General features: G+C 40.2%; 1 protein-coding gene and 1 long non-coding RNA gene across 20 annotated transcripts in view; one reads left to right on the top strand and one right to left on the bottom strand.

Annotated features, from left to right (window-relative positions):
- LOC105282675 (disks large 1 tumor suppressor protein) overlaps positions 1 to 23,852 on the bottom strand; it is a 452,432-nt gene that overhangs the window by 289,762 nt on the left and 138,818 nt on the right. The window lies entirely within an intron of this gene.
- LOC105282673 lies at positions 4,451 to 7,343 on the top strand. The gene is made up of 2 exons (XR_894558.2): positions 4,451 to 4,953; positions 5,036 to 7,343. It is a non-coding gene; the product is annotated as an uncharacterized LOC105282673 (long non-coding RNA).

The raw sequence follows: 23,852 nt of genomic DNA, 5'->3' as shown, positions 1-23,852 counted from the left end.
ATCTTAGCGGATGATAAAGTTATCCTAGAGAAAGAACAGCACTCTGACTATAGAAAATATATCAAAATATCGTAAAACGGAGCCGCATCGCGCGGCGCAGAGGGAATAAAAGTAACGATATCATTATATATACTTCGTAGCGTAATTTTATCCGTGAACTCGCGATCTTTACCATCTTCTGCCGCTTTCCTTCCGACCCATACAGCACAAGATCGTTCTATGATCATTCATAGAATAATATCGGAGAATGTTTAGAATATTCTTATATAATGCTTCAGAGTTTCTGTGAACCTTCCATGGAACATTTGAAGTAGACAAAAACTTACATTCTCTGAATGTTCTATAAATATTCTGTAGCATATTCTATGAACATTTTGCGTATGTTTATGGACTGTTTCTATAGGATATTCTATACTCTAAATAATAAGTGTTTGAAATTTCAAACACTTTCGTTGTCGCCGTTTTCAAGATGTTTATTAATGTTTGACATTTCAAACATTTATAAGTGTTGGGTTTGTGGTTGGTGTTTAATTATATTACACGCGTAAGGTGTTTGATTTTCTACTTAATTGAAATTTCCTGCAAATCAAATGTTTATATGTTTTAAGTCTAACGAATTTGTTAGCGCGTAGTGGATGAATTGGTTCCTAGAGCGAGAGATTACTGCATCTTACAAGGAAGGTTAGCCAACCCGGAAATTCAGAAAATTCTGAAACTTTGTGTGCATATAGAGTAGTTTATCCGTAACATAAAACTATTTTTTTTCATACTGAATTACAGTTCAAGGGGGTGAAATCACCCCTTGAAGAAAAATGTAGGTATTTCCATTTTGCGAAATTACTGCCAAACGGTGAGATATACAAAAAAAGTTTATACAAAAGTTGCATCTCTTTTTTATGTCTACAAAGCTGTGTATGGATAAGTATCGAAAAATGAATGCTTTTCTATTTACCTCTCCACCACCCCTTAAAATTGAATTTTTTTACTTCGTAAATTTACGTCAAAGTACTTCTCCCTGACCTCTTTTCATACGTCATAATCAATTTATGTCTGTTATATTAAAAAAAATAAAATAAAATAAAAACCTTAAAAGAAAAACTTCGATTCCCAATTCCGCGCGTTTTAGCAGTTTAATTATTAAAATGATTTTAAAAAGTAATATTTAAATTTCTCGTACCGTTGATTTTATAATAGCCTCTTGGTTAATGCGGAAAACAGAAATAAAATGTTTGGTAAAATAATATTCACAACTGTTTATTAAAGGAACTGTATATATGATATAAAAATATAAATCACACGGGATAAGTCGATAAGGCGATAAATGTAGTTTTGAACTATCGCGATCCATTGGAACGTCTTTCCTTGCATTTTTATTAGATTATTTTGTAAACGGCACGATAAATAAGATGTTGCATGAACAAGATATTGCACTTTGACATTAAATGACGCAGATTCATATTGATGCACCGATAACCTTGTCGAACTTTCCGATTTACACAAAAAATGCGGATTGATTCTACAGATTACATAGTACATATTGTGTGATTGATTCTTGACTTATTGTTAATATATATTAGTAAGATATTCTGTAACGATATAATGATGTCACAATATTTAAATCATAATTTATATCAATTTCAATCATTGTTCGCTTATTTCAACAAGATAGTTTGTACCTATTTTCAACGAATGTATTAATTGATTTTATTAATCCTCATATATATAACATTTGCATTCGTACATTCGTTTTTTGTACATTCTTTATGGTTTACTTATACATTGAAAATGTTATTAATCGAGTACAACAATACAAGTGTTAGTAGTGACAAATACAGTAAAATTTGCTAATTGATACAGTAATGATATTCTTCGTAAAAATGTTTAAAACAGAAATATTAGTACACGCTCTATTGTTTAATTATACATTACAATAGTTATATTAGTGCAAAATGATAGATATACTAAAAAGTACGGATTGTAATTGGTACAGTAATGATATTCTTCATAAAAGTGTTTAAAACAGAGATAGTCGCCACACCATGCACAGCGTATAAAAGCGGCCATCCCACAAATACTACATTTGGGTATATTCTTTTCATTTTTGAAGTAACAGAAATCTACAGGATTTTGAAATTCGGCAGGATGCGTTTCTACATATCCGCTTTTATACCAAGCATATTGAAACAGGTTTTTAAATCTAGGTGAAGAAAACTGATTATGGGTTAGTGATTGCAATTTAATTATTTCATTACGGGAGTGTAGATTAACATCTCTCTTCAAGAATTACATTATCCGAAAATGTTCGCACAAAATTTTTCCAAACCCGGAATCCGAACACATCTAAAGGCTGAATCATTCCCGTTGTCTTTTTGGAATGGTTAAAAATTGTACCTCTTTGTCTTGTGGAATGTCAACTGCTCTAGTTGTCTTGGGCAGTGTCCGTCCATGAATGAGTAACATGCTTTTACGGCCAGTATTCGGTAGATACACTTCGCTGAACCAAGTTTTGAAATGTTCAGACGTGAGTTTTCCTGATTTTGAAGCTTGGATGTAAATGTTAACTGGACGGAAAAGAGTTTCTTCCACCCTCGGGCCAAATATTCACGTAGACTCCTTCAAAACTATGTATAGTGGTGAAAGAAGACATCCACTTGCTGAAATAATAGGCATTATAGTATAACTGTGTGTTGTAGAAGATACTGATTGAATCATTGCTTCAACTGTTTTTACTCCTGATTTCGTCAATGTTCGCCTAGAATGTATTTCAAGCTTGAAACCACTCTCGTCTGCATTATAAATTTCTTCAACTCCAAAATCTGGAATGTTTGACTTTACGTTTGAAACAAATGATTTTGCGATATCTTGTAAGTTGCCAATATCTTGAAGCGTAAATTGCGTCCTGAATGTTGTTATCTTGCGGGAAACAATTCTGTGCACATTCTTGAATTTTCAAATCCACCATTTACTTGCCTTGAATTCAGGTAGGTCCACTTGCTCCTTTGCCTCCAAAGCCCATAATCTTAAATTCATGTCATGAACAATAGATTTTCTATCACATGCTTCTTCAAACTTTTGCAGTACATATTCCGTAATAAATGTAAATTTATCTGCATTTGTTCCACCTTTTTCTACACTTGCTTCCCATCTGTATAGCTGCTGTAAGGATTTAACCTTATGAAAACTATTCTGTACGCTAGTTAATGTCCGACGTGCCTTCTTTCTGCTTTTTCAAAACTCTACGGCCTTTCTCTTATAACTCAAGTCGACCTTCCCATCTTCATCATCGACAATACATTCTTCATATTCAAAACTGTCTTCTTCTTCTTTTTCTGCAGGCGTAATGTATTCTACAATTTGTGCTCCATGGGGTTCTGATGGATCAGCAAAATCAAGCACGTAATCATGTTCAAATGATGAACGTACGTCTTGCAAATTTTGTAGAATATCACGAATTTCATTATGCACTTCAATTTCAAAAGGCGTTATAGGTGTCTGTGTTATACTCGCAATTTGAAATGTAGTCGCTAACATGTTTATTGTGTTCGCAACATTAACCGGCGTCATTTTCTATCAGGCAAACTTTTCAACAGAATGCTGATTCCTGTCGTAAATGAGACTGGAAAGTAATACTTCCTCGGGCATATTTATATGAATCGAAAACCGCGATTACATAAACTTATTCACCGAAAAAATGTTGGAAAAAAGATTATAAGTTGCACCATTTTCCTCATTTGCGACAGTAGTCCAATCTATGCACCAACTTATCTAATTTTTCGTGTGGTTTGCAAAACGGATAGACACATCCGTATTACGTAAATCGGAAAGTTCGACAAGGTTATCGGTGCATCAATATGAATCTGCGTCATTTAATGTCAAAGTGCACACAGCTTTGTAAACATAAAAAAGAGATGCAACTTTTGTATAAACTTTTTTTTATATCTCTCACCGTTTGGCAGTTATTTCGCAAAATAGAAATACCTATATTTTTCTTCAAGGGGTGATTTCACCCCCTTGAATTGTAATTCAGCATGAAAAAAAATAGTTTTATGTTACGGATAAACTACTCTATATGCACACAAAGTTTCAGAATTTTCTAAATTTCCGGGTTGGCTAACCTTCCTTGTTAGTCCGACCATCAGATTATCAGATATTCCCAGTGTATCGCGATTTAATAAATACCTTGTTAGGCAACTCTTGCTCGCGAGAAACTGCGCCGCGAGCGCCATCTGGTTTGTTGAAATTTTGTAAGAATTCAGTGTTTAAGTTTGTAAGTGTTTGTTTCATAAGTGTGTAATTAGAAAGTGTTTGAAATATAAATCTGTTTGACTTTCTAATAATCAAACACAAATTGTGTTTTATTTTGTTCCCGTTTAAAAATCAAACGTATATATCTGTTTAATTTGACTCATGTTTGATTTTAGCAAAACAATTTTAATATATATGTAACAATGTTTGATACAAAAGTGTTTGAAACTCAAACGCTTTTCCACTTGCGTTTGATAAGTCAAACATTATTTCTGCTTAAATGTGTATAATTCAAACACTTAATTACGATGAAGCCATTTTTAGAGTGTATAGGATATTTTAGGAATATTGTGGGAAATATTATAAGAAATAAGATATTATAAGAATATTCATTGAAATATCATTAGAATATTCTGAGTACTTACCAAATAACATACCAATAACATTTAAAACATTCGTGGAACTATTTATGAATATTCTTTTCGAATATTCTTAGAATATATGGAAATCATGTTGTTAGAATATTCTCCGAATATTTTGTGCTGTATGAGGAACAATTCGAAAGATAGCCGAGAGATGTGCAATTCGATGTGCCTACACGCGCTTGGAGACGCGCACAAACGATGCAGTGGCGGGTTAATCTACAAGAAACGTATCACGTAACCGCCTCTTATTGCAAGAGAGAAGGAGGAGAAGGGAATGGAGGAGGTTTGTGTCATCGGTTCTCCTTTAGTGCCTTTCACCCCGTGCTTGCCCCCGAGATAGAGATGGAACGGTATTACTTTTGCAGGCGGGCCGCAGAGGCAACAGGGATGTAAATACGTACCAGGAGCAGAAGGGATGTAAATACGTACGGACGTTTTGAAACGCCGGTGGCTCCCACGAGACGAGGCCTGAATGGTCGAACGAGCGCGCTTCCGCTTTCAGCACGAAAATGGCGCCAGAGGTGGCCGCCATTAGCCAGAGGAGGAGGAGGAGGAGGTATTAAACTCGGCTTGTTGCTTAACGACGACGACGACAACGACGGCGACGAGCAAAACGGAGCCGATAATCGTTCCCGCGACATGAGAGAGCCAGCAAATGCGGTTCTTCTGGATCAACGGGGATTTTAGCGTGTTAATTATTTCAATTCCGCACTGCCTCGTCGTTGCGCTTTCGACTTTCGACAATCGAACTCACCGTTGTTATTATTATTCCTGCATTCGCGTGCATTGAAATTGGGATGTTGAATGACACGATTTCATGGAGAGATTAAATCGAATGAAAGATGAGAGTTATTGTTACACATATATTTCACCGATCTCTGCATTCTTTTTTTTCAATTGCTTTTTGCCGCAACGTATATGTATACACGTATGCACGGTTTATTATTTCCTGACACTAAAACATTACAATTACCGAAATGAATGGCGGAAAAAGAATGGTCAATCGTAACAAAAACTTCAATAACGAAATCTTATATTTAAAAACAGAATAGCACAATTCCGCCCGTTCGAAAAACCAATTAAAAAAACCGTTATTACTTTAGCTTCCATTTCCTGTATATGCAATTATGTTTTTAAGAAAAACAATCCTTCTATACGCGATCAATAATATATATATATAAAAAAATACCATTGATATTTTACATATCTGTCATCATACTTTATTTGTATGTGAGTCAATATAGTGTATAAAAATCCATAATATCACGTTCCGATAAAGCAACGCAACGCAACGCTATTTTATTCTATTTTATAAACGTTATTTAATCAATGTAACCACATCCAATTTCTGACGCACAAGTTTATGTAACGATCACACATATATAGGGTAAGGTTGCCACCATTGGACCGTTGCTTTCATTGAACCACTAAGGTATTTCGAAAACTAAAACGATTGTCGGCAAAAGAAAGAGATAGAACGCACGTGCACGCGTCCCCCCGCTATCCTCCTCACGCTCAGTTCCATTGCGGCCGCTACTGCAGAGTGACACGCGGCAGTAGGGTTTAAGTACAAAAAAAAATAAAACGTTTGAAATAACCATTCAGGTATATCTACTAATCGTGATTTTGTCTTATTTTTAATATTCCCTCATGAAAGTATATTGATTTGAGGTGTTATTACATCGTTTAGTTAAATATTCAGATCTAACTTCAAAATAAAAAATCGTTATCGTAAAATTTATACCTAATTGCTAATGATTGAACCACCTAGTGGTTACTATGATTGGACCAATCCAATGAAGGCTACTAAGTGACTTTGTTTTTTATTCTTTATTTAGAATGGCACAGTTGTCTCAAAATGAAATAGAGTCACATCGAGTACGAAAAGAGCGTAGTAAGTACTACACATGGAACGAAATTAGTATGAAGCTTGCCATAGAAGCTTTGCGGAAAAAAGAGATCGGTTTAAATGCAGCCAGCAGAATATATTCTGTACCGAAAACAACACTAAGACGACGATTACTAGAGTGTGCTTGTGTGAGCAAAGGTAAAAAAAGATACTTTTGCCCAGCCTGCAAAAAGTAATATAAAGTTACATAATTCTACCTTTCATTGTCGTTTTAAAATTGACAAAGATTTATTTGTGTTATGTTTAAAAAGATTTATGTTTAAAAAGAATGATATTGTTTTTGTTAGTTTGAATTTTTAAATTACGTATATTAATATAATAACTATCAGTTGTTGATTGATTTTGATTGAAGTTGTTCCTTTGTAACAGTTGATCTCTTAAAATATCTCTTTTTTCTATAATTGTAGCGTAATATTTTATAAACAATGTAGGTTAGAAACGTACTTCTAAGGTATTTGTGACTGATTAATAAATATCTATACTAGATTATTTTGATATTTTTTTTGCCTTAGTTTCTTTTATTGGACCGATGGTCCAATGAATGAAACCAAGTGGACCAAAGAAGGTGCCAAAGGTCCAATCATGGAAACTTTTAATCTTTTTATATTTTTTATTTTCTTTTTTAAATGTTGATTGATAGATGCTGAGACTTGTTGATTTTAAAGCTTAACAAATGTCACTTCAAATCACATTCTTAGTTTCACTTTATTACTTATAATTTCAAATTAGTAGACCTTCAAATAAAGGGGTTCCAATGGTGGCAACCTTACCCTAATCTTCAAATTTGTCACAGAACAATATATTTATGGTAAATTTTATTCACTATACCATCACCGTGATAATCATCAATCCATATTTAAAGCCAATAAACAAATACACCCAAAACGAACTCTGACGACTTGAATAATCAATCTGGCGAACGCGGAACGAATGAATAACCGCCTCGTTCAACGATTTTTCGCCGGAGCGGAAGTCAGAATTCAAGACATCACGGACGTTTGTCCAAAGTCCGACACCCGGGGGGATAGATATCCTCTCGTCAGGTAGGTTCTCTCAATCTGTCCACGATGAAACACGCGCGTCGCCGGAATCGATATTGCAGTCCGCCGCGCGCACCGTTCGCGTACACAGATTCATCTATCCTCATAAATTTGCTGCGCCCGGCGAATAACGCGAATTCACCCCATCCGGACAACCTCGTGGACCGGACCAACGTATCACGGATAATTTAATACTGCATTCTCTTGTAATTTTAAAATACGCCGCGCATAAATGTGCAAGGGAACGTACCGAACGTTAAATGAACGTCGTTGCGCATCGCAATCGGAATGTCTCGGCTATGCGAATGATCTCTGTCGTGCTTTTGCGTAACTGTTTTAATAAAGGTGTCTCAACTTTATAAAGACGCCTCCCACGTTTGTACATGCCGAGATTAGTCGCTGTCATTCACGTAAATCATGAGAACGCAATATTCGATTTCTTGCCATTCTTGATCTGTCATTCTTGAGTGCATTTATCCGTGGAGATATTTATCTCGGCATTATTTTTACATCGGGTGTGCTTTACAACATAAACACTGTGTCCGTGTGATAGCATGATATAAATTTCACGTTGTGAAAACCATAAGCACTCCCCGATGCAACAATTGATCAGAAAATTTCGCAAATCATCATCGTTTGAACAGTCCAGTTTAAACGCGGAAAATTATTTAGAGGATCTGAAGATACTTGTCGTTAACTTTTATTAGGATTACTCTACAGTTACTCTCCACTTATGCTACAGGGGAAAGTGCATGAAATTCGATGGCTCGTAACATGTATCAAGACAGTATCCTCGTACCATAATAGGGCCGCAAATGCGTTCGGAATCGCTCTGTGTAACGTTGTTGATAGGATGTACATACGCGACTATCACATCGTTAGCTGTCTGAAATATCGAACGATCGAGCGACAGCTAGTACATGCGAAAGTACAACTTGCATATCATCTTTAAACATCCCGGTATCACGACGAATCTGTAATGCAGGACTAAGAGATGTTAATGAAAGGGAAATACATCCTCATCAGAATTGTTTCGATATTTTTGCCTCGTCGATGCTCCAACAGTGAGTGTTGAATGTTGAATAACGTGTCGGATATCGGAACTCTCGCTTTAGCGTTGCTGTGTTCACAGTTGCACGCGTTTCGATGCAACAAAGAGCAAGCGCATAGTGCCTTGTAGAATATTAAACATACAATATACAAACAACAATCCGTAACTGTTTTAATAATTCACACAGCGTTAGCTGATACCTGCTGTGGGGTATTGCAAATCATCTTTCAAAACGCGGCTAATCCCTTTGCGTGTTGCAACGCATGGTTGACTATGATAAAATTACACAAACTAGTGTCGCAGAATACAACAATCGTCGAATAACTTTTCAAATTTCGTTTCCATACTTGCATCCAACTCTAAAGCCCGGTTTAGACTATGCAATATATTGCGCTAGATTTGACGCAATTTTTTACTGCAAGAATTGCTTGCCGTTAAATTGTATTGTGTTTTATACTGTACGTTTTATTTGACGCAAGATTTACGCAATATGCACTTGTATACGTAATATGTACAAACTGAAAACATGGAGGAACGTATATAGGAACAGCGTGCTTTAATAGGAACATATATAACAAAACGAATAATACAGAGGCGAGTAGCGAGGCGATTATCATAATCTTATACTAATCATAAACAAACAAGTAAGAGTTTGTTCTTTTTCGTTCTTTCTGCACTAGTGCAGGCAGTTAAAACGAACAGATATAGTTCTTGTATTAGTGCAGACAATTCAGCTAAAAAGAACAGATCTCGAAACGTACACTGAGAAAAATTTCCATCGGATAAACCGATTAAATAGTGTTTCCGATTGTTAATTTTGTTTAAATGATTAAACCGATTAAATGATATATCCGATTACCTTCATCGGATTTGTCCGATCATCTTCTTTGTCTTAATACAATTTAATCGGATATATCCGTTTGTTACTATGTAATTGATTATTCGATTAGATATTTTTTCTCAGTGTACAAACCATGCCAGCGGACAAAAAATTGCTCAGGAATAGAGCACGTTTTCAATATCTTGCGCAATTTACGAACACATGTAATTTGCTTACAATTTGTGCATGATATTCTGCAATATTTCTTGCTTTAAAAATTGTGTGTAAAAATCAAATTTTGCGTAATATATTGCATAATCTAAAACGGGCTTAAGGTACACTTTTCTTTGCTTATTTATTCGTATTTATTCTCTCTTATGTTTATCGTTAAAATATTTTCTGCTTAGATAGTCACCAATTAAAATAGATTCGTTTACTTGGAAATTCAAACAGCCAATCAAGCCATTCGTCGATAATTTTTAATGTTTGCCCCTTGCTGAGGAACGCAAGAAATCTCCTTTAAAAAGACTGGTTTACGCAGCAAAAGTTAGTGCGATTACGGAATTGAGAAAACTGACGTGGTGCGCGCGATCATTAATAAAGTCCGCGGCCAATTAACAATTCTAGGCTCTCGGGCCCCCTCGTTAGGGGGAAACTCTTGACGATCTACTCGCAACGGGGTCGCATTAAGCCGGTAAGTTACGGCGCCCGACCCCACCCCCGTCGTCAATTCGTCTTCTCGAATTCCTCTTTTCGACTTCGCTGACTCGCCTGGGAAATTCATCTCGCCCCAGAATACTCTTTCATCGCATGTACCGCGCATAAAACGGCCGATAAATGAACGTCGGGAGTGGAATAGTTTTGCAAGTCGCGAGCTAGCAACGAGTGAGAATGAAATTTTCCTGCATGTCGATTTTTCTCCGCAAAAATCATGTCGACAAATGGAAGAGTCAACAATACCTTTGTCATTAATGTACAAGTACTTTTCTAAAGTATTAAAGTTACACAACAATGTCTCGTAAAGAGGAAAAAATGCACTAAATTCCTCTATGGCTCTCCCGTTTCAAGGTATTTGTACGATTGTAACAATTACCAACAAGTAGGATCGAATATCTCTCACGGTACCATTATCCGAACAAATTAACGTCACGTCAAAAAGTCAAACGCACGTTTGCGAGAGAAATACGATATCAGACAACGGACTCCATTACGGATTTGCCGACAATCCAATGAGATACGAGAGATTTCGTTTCGTCCGCTTCGTTGCCCTGTTCCTGCTACAGTTATAATTTCTGTATCTCTCGTTCCTCTCTCTAAGGTAATCTCGTCGGGAATGTAAATTCCGGGAAATTCCGCAGGCGCGTCCCTATATTTTCCTCCTATTAATTTATCACGATGTTCGACTTTCGCGCGTTGATTCCGATACAGCATCAGGGCACGCAGACGCTCTCTGGAATAAATTTGATATCAGATTTCTTCTTTCTGTAAATATCATTAGCGTAGTAAACGGGATGCTTCGTATTTACTTTCGACAAACTTCCCATCATTAAGTTAAGCTTCTCTTGCTCCTGTAAACACGAATATCGTAATGCACACTCGTTGTAACAGCTTTATGTCAAACTTCACTAAGATTATAGTCTGTATAATAGGCACGGTATGCTCAGTCTAGTAATGGCAACGAGAAAGATACTCCCATAAAGGCGACTCAATGTTATTACAGAGCGCAACGTCTTACAGCCGTGTAAAAGACGGACGCGAGGTCGCCGTAAAGAAACTTGGAACGGTCCATGGGATCTGTAACGACGACATCGACGACGATATTTCCTTTTGATCCGGCTAGCGAAATGTACCGTCACGCCGCACATATTCGCATTACATCGGATTTAATCGATTCCCCAATAAAATGCAGTTCGAGATAGGCAGCTCGAAGAGCGCACGCACAAAGCGAGGAGAGGAAAGTCGCGCGCGCAGAATCGCAGCGATTTCCTCCTTATCTCTCTCTTCCCGTAATACGGAGAACGCAGACGTAAGGAATATCCGGATCACGGTCTTACCTCGCCCCGCATCCGCGGAATATTTTATTCGATCAGAGTTCCTCTCGCCACAACGTGAGCGTGCGCGAACGAAGAAACGCGAAAACGCGAACGAAGGATTCTTAGAGAGGGAATGCATTTTTCTAAACAATATTCGCGAGCATCGGGTCGCTGATGCGTCCTGAACGCGCGAGGCGAATTTTCATCAGTTATTAAGCTAAGCTACTCTATGAAAGAATCTAATTTGCATTATTGACAGAAAATCCTGTCGTTCGGTTGCGGATGAGACTACACGCACCCGGAGCCGCTTACCCCGAGTAGCTTATTCCTCGAAAGCCCGAGAAGATGCACATAAAAGCAGACAAACGCCGCAGCAGCACGCTTAGGAAAAGGGACGACGTTCTTCTTTGATGCGAATGCGGTGTTGTATCGCTGGCGATGATCCAAACGGAGGCAACGACCGCCCGCGGCGCTGCCTGATAATCGGGGTCGTTGCGGAATTGATATACACACGCGCGAATCGTAAATCACGGATTTGATTCACGGCCAAGATTCCAGCGGATAAAGGAGGAGCACGGCTGTTCGAGTACGGCGATAAATTCGACGGTTACATCGCGTACGAATGTTCTTATCCTTTTTTCTGTCTTTTTTTTCCTTCTTTACCTCCATGCGCAACTTCTGCAAATTTCCCCGGGATTTCCGTTTCCCATTCGCGAGCCGATCTTTTATGGCCGATCGAGTTACGCTCCGCCGCCGTGGCGGCTTTTATATTAATCTCGCGGGATTGACGTGAAACACATTCACCGGTGTTGAAGAGAGCAGGATGAGAAAGATGGATTACAAGTTTGTATGACTATTCACGTAAATAAAGCAAATCTTGTTGAAATAATGTAGCATCGCACTTGATTTTATTTCGAATTATGTATATTTTACTTGTAATTGTTCATTCGAATATCTCATATCGATATCGAAGATCTCATATCGGATTTATCGACATAAATAATCTAAAGAGTAGAGAAAGAGGATTTCTCTCCGATGCGCGTTTGTTTCCATAAATTTTATCTCGCAAAACGAGCAGCGGCGGATATTGTAAGGACCAATGACAGGAAAATGTCTCGGAATAAATATCATATGTCATGGATGTATGCAGCGTACGATTTTTCTGTAGGAAAATAGTGTAGTTCGAAATTGCATATAATCGAATTGTCATGCACATATGTGAAATACATATGACAGTTATACTATTATAAATGGTAGACGTTTTAATGCAAAAGGCATAATTACGAGTATTTTATTCGAGATTTTAAATAACAAAAAATATTATGATAAGATGCGGATTATGGTCGACTTTACAGAAATTAAAAGGCACTTTTCATTCTGTAAAGTATCTGAATTTCCCTGAAAATTTCTAAACAAATAACAACTCGTACTGACGCGTTTCTCGCAAATTTTTTATAAACTGCTCGCAAAATGCTACGTAAAACATGAAATCCCGTGCGAGCAAAGTTTTTAATCGTTTAATCATAAATTGTGCATTCTGCTTCGCAGACAATTAATAATAGCTTAATAATGCACACTGACAGTTCTGTACTACGAGCAGATTGTGCGTTGATTCATCGACGATGATATTCGCAACATTGTAAGTTCTCAGTTGTGCGAATTATATCGAATATTCACCATCACGAAGGTAAGACGAGAAATTTATTTGTTTCGCCGGAAAGTAATAATATTCATGGCGATGCCACGGCAATGCGCGCGTTCGCGAAAAATATTACAACGCTATTAATGAATCTACCGAATTTTGTCGCCTGACGGGCAGCGACTGCAATTTCAACATTCGCTACGCTGCTTCCGCATACGACTAAAACGAGAATAAATAATACAGCGAACTGCGCACAGAGAGTGACGTACCATGATGTTCGTCGTAACGTGTTCATATTTCCAACGTGAAATATTATGAGTGATAAGGATATGCATTGCGCGCGCCGCGCAAGGAGTGCTCGAGATTTATGGGGAGTCCGAAATATATATATATATTCGCCTTTCATTTAAATAATATTTCTATTTTCGTGCGCCCGGTAAAATGTTTCAAATAGGTTCACAAAGTTTATTGCCGTGTTGCTGTGCAATGTCGTGAATACGAATATCCTTGCGTGACGTCCAAAGCTAGCGCCAGACTATGCGCGATTCGTAATTCATATATTTGTGAATAGTGTGGAGGAAAAATTCGTCGATTCGTCATGTGAGATTCGCCATTCGCACTGATTCGCTACACTGAGAAAAAAATGTAATTGATCTTACGATATGTTTTGTCCCGGGCTGCCAACAAAATATATACTTATTTCAACAAGTTATATATTGAATCAAATATATAATTGTTGGATTATAATTCTCATATGTGTGATTACACATCCATATCCATAATCCAAGAACTACATATTTGTTTCAATATATAACTTGTTGAAATAAGTATATATTTTGTTGGCAGCCCGTGACAAAACATTTCGTAAGATCAATTACATTTTTTTCTCAGTGTAGCCAAATGGTGTTTTGAGGAAACTCAAAGAATGCGAATCATTACGAATCAATCCATTCGAATTATGATATACTGCGAATAGTGTTTACATTGATGAATAACGAATTTTCTCGAATGTCCAATGAATCTCTACAAATCACGAATTATGAATCACGAATTATGAATCACGAATTACGAATCGCGCATAGTTTAATGTTTATAATGATGCTGTGCGTCGTGACGATTTAACAAGAAACATCCAGTCTATTTCCTATTGTCAGGGTAAGAATGATACTTTCTTCTCTTTCTCTCACATTGAGAGAAATGCACCCCCAATGTGGCAACCGGCTGCTTAATGAACCGATACGGACCGCATCCACTATCCCAAATACGTGAACAGATAGGGGGCAAAGGTAAATGATTCACCCAATACGGCATCACCGTCTCTTCACCTCGTGTTCTACCATCGTGTGATTTACCAGAGTAAAGAGCGAGCAGTGGTGATAAACGAACGGGAGCCATGGAATATCTTCGAAGTGAAATAACCAAAGTGCGTCCTAACGAGAAAGGAAGAACAGCCCTGATAGAAGAAAGGGAAACGAAAAAAAAGAGTGAGTCTCCAGCATGTAACGCCAAGCTAATTTGAATTCCACCTCGGTGGTGGCTATCAACCTTGCCGCCCCACTTATTCCTGAAGAGGAGAGCTGGGGCTGCAATTAATTAGGAGCTCGGCCGCGCCGATGGTCGTCGGGATGACAAAGTGCAGCGGAGTGCAACGTACGCGAGGTTGCATTTCCCACGCATAAACGATGAGTGCAGGTTTTGCGAAAGACTGCACTGAATTCACCGATTTCTTAAAACAACATCGCGACGGTATTCGACGACGTTTTCTCTCCGTCATCACTTCATTTCACATTAGAGATCACTCGAGAGTTATTTTTCGTTGGTTATTTTTCATTTGATTTAATTCCACCGTTAATACCGTCTTAAATGTTCTCTCATAACACTCATCGCCGAGATTAGACAGGACAAAATTAATTAAGAGGGTTGCTTCTGCGCCAGTCTAGCTGCGTGAGCACGAGGACATCGTTATGTCAAGCAATTGATTACGTCTCAACGAATAGAGTTCGGTCAGCGTTCTCCACAGAGCGGCCCTTACGCGCGATGCATAAGATGCATTTAGAACGCCGGTCAAAGCATGAGGGAATCGTGTCCCGCAGCCTGATTGGAGTGCTGGACAAGATGTGGTATGGGTCGTGGTACCATGGCTCTATGTACGCGTAGCGGTACAGATATCGGTTGCACTCCGCCGGATTAACTCTTACATCATTCCGGAGCAGGACACGTGCGCCATTATTGAGCCAATTAATAATGTCGGCGTCCTCATTACGCGAATTCCTGCTCAGCTGCCGCGTTTTTGGAAGGGGACATAATTCTCAAGTAGCCTAACGAACAACGCATTCCTCGTAATCATAACGCGTAAGCTATTGTATCATGGATGTGACCCGTCGGATAATTTACGATCAAATTTTCTTAGGTTCAATTCAATGCTGGATCATTCGTTACTTGTGCAATCCTCGTATCAGTTCTATTCGAACATTCATCTTTATCAAGAAAAAGGCAGTTTAAAGGTTTCTTAGATTTACGTACTTTAAATATTAATTTATCAAGCTGCTGATATTTCATTCGAACAGCCTCTATTCTTCTTGGTTCGGCCTGACGTTCATGGGATTTACGGACGGAGAACAGTGAACAATCCGTCTGATACATCTCATATATGATTCAAATAATGCTCTCTCCGCTCCTTTTTATTTTGTAGGTCACCACATTTTTTTCGACAAAGTATCGTGTTTATGGCGTTGTGCCAGAGCAACTTTGCACGGTCCTTGGAGATCGTGTACGCGCCTGAGGTGGCGATGCATCATCTCAGCGGATGTCCTGAGCTTCGTCCGTATCCTTGCTGTGCCTTCCCCTCCTTTTTGGCTTCCTTTTTCCACCGAAGGAAACCGGCAGGAAGATACTATTCGACTCAACCCCCTACACCGTAATCTCCTCTCCCGTCCTCCGCCTTTCTCCCTCTAGCAGAAGTTAGGCAAATAAAGTAAGCTTTATGACGGTCGGACGATATTTATGACCCGTCCGCGGTACCTCCCCCGCAGCTTCGTGCCAGGATACGCATTGTGGCGTTCCCATGTCGTGGAAAGAGGTCGCACGTGCACGAAAAATGCACGCGACATCTCTTCGACCTTTGTGCAATCGCGAACAAATGCGTGTCGATGCAGATTTAGTCGCCACGTAACGATGCGCGACAATACCATGCTGACAATGGCGATACCAGATCTCAAATTGAGCTCACATACATAGTACGCGATACGAGTGCGATGTTTGTCGAAGTATTGTGCGTTTCTCTGACGAGACTGATGTAATCTCAGGAATTATATTATGTTTAGAAATTGTCAAAATCTTCACGCGTGCATCAATCTGAATTACGATCGCTCACGCGCAGTGGAAATTGCAAGCAAATACGCGGGATTGGACGTTTCGACCACAATTTCAAGATAAGAGCTATTGATTCGGATCAGCTCCAACAGATCTCTATGGTAACGCACGTATCATCGCCACTGGAGATTCAAGTCATCGTCATCCATTTACAGGTATATGACAAATCCTAATTACTCTCAGCGACTTGCTGCGAAGCAACGTCAGTAGTGAGAGTTAGGACACCGCGCGATGAGTTATGGCGTATTTGCTCGGAAACCAAATGAGGTCACGTAAATTCGAAAGCTAGCAAATAAACGGACGAGTAAAAGACGCAAAGCGCAATTTACGAAAGGAATTTTTCCGCAAGTTTTCCCCGCGCGATCTCTGGTGCATGGTGTTGCGCGCAAAGTATTTCTCTTATCAAAATTGCATGGAGTCTTGCAGAGTGAAAGGGTTGAGAACTCATAAAGTAAAGAAAATATCTCCTTGGAATTTCGTCTGGAATCCACACGAGGTTTGATAAAATTTTTGGTTCATCCCGGAGATATCAGATCGATGCCGCGGTCGGACGTGAGCGAGGCTCCGCTTTTAAAGAGCTTCTCGGTAGAGAGTAAATAGCCTCTGATCGGTGGGGTGGGACGTCGGGAGATCGCACGTAGTCTACGTTGCTAAGGAAGTGGAGCGCATATATCTTGCGGAAAGAAAATATTTTCATCCTCTCAGCGCGAGAGAGTAAGGATCAGGCATCGCGGAAGCGGCGTTTACGGCTCGCCGATTAATGATCCGATCATTTTCGTTTCTCAAACGCTAACGCCCCGGCCGAAGGAAATTGAAATAATCGACCTTTTCCATCGCGGTACCGCGTCGCCGAGGCAACGATTATCTATTTCGCAACTTCCATTAGCAGCGCAGTTGCCGCTGTGAATTCTCATCTTAATAATATAAATACTGATGGATATTCTTGCGCAAAACAATAAGAGACGAGTTGCATCGAGTTACGTAAATTTAATGCGCTGTAACATCCCACTTATTACAGCGAAAACTTTCATGGCGCATTAATTGAATTTAATTGAAATGTAATAGAAGGAAAGCTCGGTACTAGAGTATAACGGGCTGCACACAAACATACACACAATCTACGACAGTAAACTTATTTTCGATATTATACTTCACGCAACATGCAATAAAGCCGGGACTTTATCGAGAGTGCACGAATGAAAGCACGCAAATTAATTAATTCTCCCTTAGGTGTTTGCCGACCTTATCCAAGGCGTTGGGCTTTGACTTTATCTGCGGTATCGGATAACGCGATGAGAGCGAGCGATAATGACGATAGTGGTAATCGCTACTACAACGTCCATTACCGAGAAAGGATTAACAACTATCATGTACAAAGTAATCGGTCGAAGCAAGCGTTATCGCATGCAATAATGCATTTATTTGTTCCACGTGACAGATTCTTCGAAAGTAATAATAAGAATAAAATAAATTAATAAAAAATAATAAGTAATAATAAGGAAAGAATAAATAATAATAAAATAATAAGTAATAATAAAAATGAAATAATAAGAATAAAATAAATCAGTGACAGATGCAAAACGTTTGTACGTCGTAAGAATAATTTAGTAGTATTTCGTTTCAATTTCATATCTGTATACGGCAGTGTAGCAGTTATTTACGAAACTGTGCCGGGTTGTTTTCGTCACAGCGACCGCAAACTTCGGTTAGCTGATATACATTTATGTATTTCGCTGAGAAAAGAAGGAGAATAAGTCGTGAATGGAGCAACGGGCAAAGTCGCGGGATAAAGTCGTTCGATCTGCCTGAAACGCACGAGAAACTTGGTGGTTTCGCAATGTCTCCTGTCTACGGATGTCTACGGTTTCTACGGGATATTATCTACCCTTCCGGGAAACTTTCCGCGGGGCTGTTTCGAAATTCCGGCCGGTGGCGCGTCTGACCGTGCGCCTCCGCTACCGCTTGCGAAGAAATGTGCGCATTGTCATGACTGACTCGAGCAGCTCGACAAAATACGACCGCAGCGTTATGCGGCTGGACGTACGACCACAAAAGGTGCATTAAGAATGACAGAATGCAGCAGCGGAATGGCCGCGGATTTCATTACGTTAAGAACGCCGTCCCTGCGGGGGAATATGAAAGTTTCTTGAAACGAGACGGTGCGACGACCATTAGCGCGTAATAACCGAATCTACTTCTGGCTGTGACTACTCGTCTGCATTAATCAAGAGGATTTCATTCGGGCGAGACCGGAAGCACCGAGCTGCCGGTAAAATAACCGTGACGACTTGAATCAATTCCTTGAAAACTCAAGGAAGGTTGCTCATTGACGAAATTTCGACCGCGATCGTTACATCGCGGCTCGTTACACTTAACGTCAGTGCGGTCGTGCGACCAACTTTGACCCGCTCCAAATTTGGTCCCGGACATTAACGCGGTTAGTCGACTTTCGCGCGAGCGGACCACGCCGGGGAAAAGGGCTCGGCGTGAGAGAGTGGAAAGGGGAGGCAAGGCGTGGAAGGTAATGGCAAAATATAATAGGGTCGCGTCGGCAAGATAACCGCGGTCACTTTAGCCTGCAAACTTCAAAGTACATTACACCACCATTATCATTCCTCTCCGTTTCGCGCGCTCACGCGTGTGGGTGGGTGGTGAGAATGTGCGACAGGGCGAAGGTAAACTAATATGATTTACGTTTCGACTTCATCGCTAGTCGAGCTCTAAACGCGATTCTCTTCGGGGACGGGTATGCACGAAACGAAATTGGCTTCCCGAGGACTTTCGGCGATATTTCTTCGCTCGGCAACCTCGAAGCTCTATCTTAGTGACCCCGCACGACCCTTCTCGACGCGCCAGACGGCATACGTTGTCCATGACGACGGTAAAGCGCGCGGTCGGAGTTCCCGGGCAGAAAGAAGATTTTCTGGCTGGGATGTCATTTGATATTCGTCGCGTGACATGTGCGCGAAATTGAGCTATAGAAAGACGCTGCGTAAAAAGAGAGCTGTATAAAGCAGAAAATGATTTGCGATAATAAATCGACCGAATGAATCCAGACGCGCATACAAATTGCCGGAATCTAGAACCGCGTTTCCGACCGAGAAGAGAAATTTTTCCCTTTCGCCAATAACTTTTTTCTAACGAGAAACAAAACTGTCCACAGATGAATGAGATGTATTGCGAGAACACGTTGAGACATTACGTTAAAACATCATCGGTAAATTTGTCTGGGCCGTCTCCGAAATACAGTTGCGAATATGAACCGTATGATACAAATAATAGAGTTTCTTGCAGAAGACATATTCGATTTCGCGTGCAGATGCACGTCGAATGTAAAAGCAATGTTTTTGCTTTCGCGTACGCCGGGTATCGATCTATTGTCATATAACGTCAGTGCAGATTCCGCGCGCGAATGCCCAATTTCGGGATCGCGCACCGGCCACGATAGAGAGAGCTCCTCCTGACACGGCTGGAAGTTTCCAATTAGAATATTTACAGAGGCAATTAACGATGTGAACGAACACCGGACAAGCGGTGGTGACGGACAGAGTGCACGCGGCAAAGCCCAGCAATCGATCCTCGTGCGATTCCGCCAGGCGTTTGAGAGTCCGTGGATCAACAAAGCGTCGTGATTGACGGCGAACATACTGCATTGTCTCTCACCTCTTCCCTCCCCCTTTTTTGACCTTTTTTCAGAAGCAACGCGATTCCCTCCCGTAAATTTCACGGTTGAACTTTCAATTCCGAAAAAGGGCGACACAACGCGCGCTTGCTAACAACATTTCAAACATGAACGCGTAAAGTAAACGTCGATTGTACCGTGACTGCCGTTGCTTGAACATTTTTGTATTGAGGAAACAAAAAGACTGTTGAAAGATGCATGGGTACAACTGTTACCAGAAATTTTCATGTTGTTTTCGCGTAAACACTGTACGATATATTTTTAATACAAATTCCCGCAAAATTCAGAATAAAGAGTTCTGTAGATACATTTGTCAATGAATTTAATTCTGTGTGTGTGTGTGTGTGTGTGGGTGTGGGTGTGTGTGTGAGAGAGAGAGAGATTGGATTGGATTAAATACTCTTTTCAACAGCGTTATTAACTCTATTTTCTTACCAAATTTTTATTATTTTTATTATTAATTCTTTCGCGCGCAATTTTGCGCACGAGCGCGAGAAGAAAATACAAATTAATTAATTATTCTCAAAATGTGTGTATGAATATGTAGCGAGGTAGTTTTTGTTGCTGCTAAGAAGCCCTTGGTCTGCCAGAGGTTAAGATGCTTAAAGACTCATCGGATATTCGACGTGGGGTAACTTTCAACGCGAGTCTCGAATTACAATGAGGCGCCGGCGCGTCGTCGTGGTCGTTCAATCGAGAACCGTAAGTACAACCTCTTTCGTGTCTATAATTGACTAAGGCTCAATTTACCACCGGTACAATTACGGTACAAGCGTGTAATTGATTTATCCATCAATTTATCGTAGTCTTCGCAGTAATTGCAACGCGAGAAGCTGCAGCTCCCTTTGCAACCTTCGCAGCAGCAAAATTGCGGCACAGGCTAGTTGTCACGCGTTCTTAAAACTGTTCAAACTTAAAAACCAATTCATCTCCAAACTATGCTCTTTTCTACGTAATGCCATACGTTCTTCCATGTTTTCAGTTTGTATTTATTGCATATTGCGCAAATCTTGCGTCAAATAAAATGTACAGTATAAAACACAATACAATTTAACGCCAAGCAATTCTTGCAGCAAACAATTGCTCAAAAAATTGCGTCAATCTAGTGCAATGTATTGTCACAGTCTAAAACGGGCTTAAGAGATACCGCGATACGTCGTGTCGCACACATTCTTCCAAATAAATTTACGGCTACGGATGCAAAAACTAGCGTGCAACGTGACTTACGTCAATGCATATCTTCCGTGTTTTGTTTTTTCTTATTAAGATTTACGTGCGCGTGCAGTATCCAATCAAGATAAAGTACCGCGATAGAAAATATTACTCAAGCGAACGGGAAAGATCATGGAAACGCGTGTCGTTGTCTTCGGCGCGTAAATTTGAAGCTTGCGCGCGAGCCGCGATATTTTCAGGACGCCATATGCGTTCGCGGCAGATAGGGTGGCTTTTAACGATATCGTAAAGCACCCCGACTACACCGGCGGCTCGCGTATCTGTAGCACTAAAAAAAATGATAAAAGCGGTTCCACACAGGGGTGATACTCTTGCGTCGCCGGAAGTATGTCGATGCGGCTCACATTGATTATTGCAACGCCCGGCAAAAGCATGACGAACACTGTGACGAAATATTCTCAATCAATATCCAGATAATGCAATACTTTTAAATAATATTGCTCGGTACGTGGCCGATAAATTGATCGCCCGTACATGAACTGCGAAATACGAGTGCTCGTGACGTATCCGCGCGTTTGTAAGCGTTCGTAATCGCCGAGCTTATAGGCGATAATGCGAAACAAGTCGCAAACTTGCAGTTGCATCGTCCCACGGCGTATCGAACTAAAGAGATTAGACTGGATCACTGCTGGTTGTCGAACACGGCTTGACGCTGTGTCCGATCGTCACCCGCGGCTGATATCCGCCGCGGAAACACCGGAAACCGGCGTTGCTTGACCATTAGGCAAGCAGGCCGGATCCTGCGTCGTACGGTGGTACCCGGAGGACACATCGCACCGTTCCACCCCCGACTGCACTGCCCCGATGTCGATATGGATTTCGTCCAATAAAGCCAGAGTGTTCTCGACACGGTACACGTTTCAGCCGGAACAACGTGCGCGACGACGATAAAACTCTCGTCGGGCTTGTGCGGTTAGCCGTGCAAAAAGAGGGAGAGAAAAAGAAACAAAGGTTCGGCTGAACGCAATTGAATCTGTCGGTCCGCTGATTTCGCCAGCGGTGTGCTGGTCAGTCGCGAATCGATAGTGTTGGGAGAAAGTGATCTGTACATGGTCTATCCGCGGTAATCAGCGGAATCGAGTGAACGCGAGAAGTTGGCAGGCAGTTGCAATCATCAGCTGCGCGTTCGGCTGCGGTAATTGAAGGAAATATGCGTCGGCGTGTTTAATCACGCGCTTTAATCACCTCAGTAGATTGAGAAGCCAGCATCAAAGTTCACATCGCGCGACGTGACGAAACGCTCAAGGAAACGGCGACCGCTCTGCATACGACATAAATTAAACTTACAACGCGAGGTAAATATTATTACAAACTTTCCTGCGCGAAGCATGTTTTATAGAAATGTTATTAAACTTGGCTTTACAGCACGCCGCCATCTCGGTCGCAATCTCGGTGGCTTCGACGTGAAACGAGACGCGCGAGGGACGAACTTTGAAAACTCCGGGCAGTGTCAGCTCGTAACATTAAAGAGGAAGAAGCTTCCGTAAAAAAATGTCAGAGGGATATGCGAATCCGCCATTTACGTAAAGAAAGTTTGTTGGGTTCGTGGCGTTTTTACATTCTCCACTCGTTGCGTATTACTGCGTATTGCTGTGTTCTAGATTAACTCTTTGAAGCATAGGATTTTACAAAAACAAAATTTTTAGTTGCATAGAAATTTTATTTATATAAAATGTGATAAAATAGTTTTAATTATTTGGAATACAAAATTACACAAAATAATAAAACCAAAAATAATTGACATCTGACATCTGTTGGTAGAGTCTCCAACTATATTAAATAGGACAGAATGTAAACCTCTGTGCTTCTAGTAATTTCACGATTTAAAGGTGGTATGAATAACGTCCCACCATGCACCATGTATTCAAGCAGTAAAAAAGTTTCATACCATATTTTTCATACTATGCACATACATACATACACTATGCTTCAAAGAGTTAAATAATTTGCTTGAATCGATGAGCCCAGCTCATACCTAAAAAACGTGCTGCTGTAAAAACGACGCTTCGTTATCGCAGATGCGTGTATGAGAATTGCACGATTATAAACATCGATATTTGCAGGAATTTTTAACATGTTTATACGTCTAACATCTAAATTTGAATCTACACGTCCAAGTGAGATAATTGCGTCCGACTGCATCCAACTGTAACGTTTACAATTACGTCAACTTTCTTGACGGTGGTCGGTGGAAGCGTGTGCCCTGCAATTTATAAATTTAATTTTCTCGTCGCTTTGCGCGTTCATTCATATTTATCCCTGCGCGCTAGAATTCACGAGAAAAACGGCCAGGGTTATCCGTGGCGCGACGTGCGCGGAAGCCTGCTCTCGTATTTATTCATCCCGTCATGCAAATACGGGAACGGGTGTCCCAGGAATATCGACACGGGGCGGGGACCA

This window comes from Ooceraea biroi, chromosome 4, assembly GCF_003672135.1.
Source record: "Ooceraea biroi isolate clonal line C1 chromosome 4, Obir_v5.4, whole genome shotgun sequence".
NCBI lineage: Eukaryota > Metazoa > Arthropoda > Insecta > Hymenoptera > Formicidae > Ooceraea > Ooceraea biroi.
The sequence above is the reverse complement of the archived record's forward strand: the minus strand, read 5'-3'. Positions and strand labels throughout refer to the sequence as shown.